At 51.9% G+C, this 2,119-nt stretch overlaps 1 pseudogene; it reads left to right on the plus strand.

Moving 5' to 3' along the window:
* The first annotated feature begins 1,242 nt into the window (after window positions 1-1,242).
* The window catches only part of LOC106734859 (non-histone chromosomal protein HMG-17 pseudogene), a 6,894-nt pseudogene continuing 6,017 nt past the window's right edge, over window positions 1,243-2,119 (plus strand).

The raw sequence follows: 2,119 nt of genomic DNA on the forward strand, positions 1-2,119 counted from the left end.
AGTTCAAGCCCCCAGCGCTGTATCCACATCACCACGAGCGCCCAAAGGGACCACAGTGGGATCCCCTAAGGGGTCTCTCAGTTTCCACTTTTACCTCCCAGAGGGGGCCGGATGGTGGCACAGTGGTAAAATGCAGTGCTCGGCAAGTGGGCCGGCCACTGGTTCTCGTTCAGAGACCTCCCTGAGTACGTGAGGCGTGCTTGTGCCTATGGTCCAGGGCTGGCTGTGGCTGGCGATGGACTGCAGCGTTGAGAGCCTGTTAAGGGTGCTGTGTCTCTGCCTGTCTCACTTACAGACAGTAAATAAACTTTAAAGAAAATAAGACGGCCTGAATCCAGCCCAGCTGCAGGGGTGCATGCTGCTAAAATGCTGTGCTTCACAGGCTGGGACCACATGGGAGGCCTGGGTTTGAATTCGGGTCCAAACTAAAGTCTGGGCGCCATGGTGTGTGCCTGCAATCCTGAGACTGGAGGAGGTGAGGCAGGAGGGTCACTAACTCAAGGCTGGGCTGGGTAACAAGTGAGACTGTCTAAAAAGAGCCAGATGGGATGCCATGCGTTTACAGTCCCAGTTGGGAAGCTGAGAAAGCATAGCAAAACTTTGCCTTAAACAAGAAAGAAAGGGGACTGGTAGATGGCGTCATGGTTACGTCACTGGATTCCCAAGTAGTCAACCGCGGTTTGAGTCCCAGACCCAGCAGCTTAAAACTCATGGCAGCACGTGTGTATGTGTGTGTGTACCGAAAATCCCAGGAGGAAAATGGAGAAGGGATTGCGATGTGTCCATTCTCCTGAGGGGTGATTTCTCACTTACTGTCTGTCTCTCTGGTGAGCGCACATGCCCTATAGCAAAAATCTCTCTAAAGGAACCTGTAGTTGGCGTAATGGCTGTGTTGCTGGACTCCCATGTAGTTGACTGTGGTTTGAGTCCCGGACCCGGTGGCTTAAACTCACGCTGCGCATGTGTGCGTGCGTGCCCAAGATCCTGAGAGGAGAATGGAGGAGAAGGGATTGTGGTGTGGCCATCCCGCCTGGGGGGTGATTTCCTGCTTTCTGTCTCTCTGTCTCTCTCTGTCTTTCTGGTGAGCACGCATGCCCTATAGCAAAAACCTCTCTCTCAAAAAAAAAAAAAAAGAAAAGAAAATCTCTCTAAGAAAAAGAAAGAGAGGAGGAAGAGGCGAGAGCGACCCCTGGACCGACCAAAGCCTGCGCCGCTGCATCCCCCATGTCCGCCGTCGCCACCATGCCCAAGAGAAAGGCTGAAGGGGATGCTAAAGGAGAGAAAGCCAAGGTGAGGACAAACCACAGAGAGGATCTGCAAGGCTGTCTGCGAAACCTGCTCCTCCACAGCCAGAGCCCCAGCCTAAACAGGTCCCTGCAAAGAAGGGAGAGAAGGTGCCCAAAGGAAAAGGGGGAAAAGCTGATGCTGGCAAGAATGGGGATAAACCTGCAGAGAAAGGAGACACCCAGACAGACCAGGAACAGAAAGCTGAAGGTGCTGGAGATGCCAAGGGAAGTGCGTGCCTTTTTGATAACTGTGTTCTTCTGGCGACTGAACAGTTTGAAATACTATTTCTTTTTGAGATGTTTTTGCTATAGGGCGCTTGCCAGACAGACAGAGAGATACAGAGAGACAGAAAGTGAGAAATCACTCCCCAGGGGGGATGGTCATGCTGCAATCCCTTCTCCTCCATTCTCCTCTCAGGATCTTGAGCACGCACGCACACGCGCCCGGTTTGAGTTTAAGCCACTGGGTCTGGGACTCGAACCGTGGTCGACTACATGGGAGTCCAGCGACATAGCTGTTACGCTAACTGCTGGCCCCCGAAATACTATTTTTAATCAAGTTTTATAAAAATGCAGAATTTTAAAAAAAGAGAGAGAAAGAGAAAGAAAGAAAGAAAGAAAGAAAAAGAAAGACTGGACCAGGCCACTCTTTGTTCCAAGTTCTTCGCACCTACATGAGGCCCCAGTCCTCTCAGGCTCAGGACCTCTAGGGAGCTGAGTCTTGTTCACCCCTCTGACCTCATCTGGCCCATCATTCACGCTACTCTGGCCCTGTGCTTTCTGGACCTTCCCATTCTGCCTGGAGACTGACCTCCCAGAAAGCCGCACTCTTT

Source organism: Tupaia chinensis, unplaced genomic scaffold (assembly GCF_000334495.1).
Source record: "Tupaia chinensis unplaced genomic scaffold, TupChi_1.0 Scaffold000238_1, whole genome shotgun sequence".
In the NCBI taxonomy this organism is placed as follows: Eukaryota; Metazoa; Chordata; class Mammalia; order Scandentia; family Tupaiidae; genus Tupaia; species Tupaia belangeri.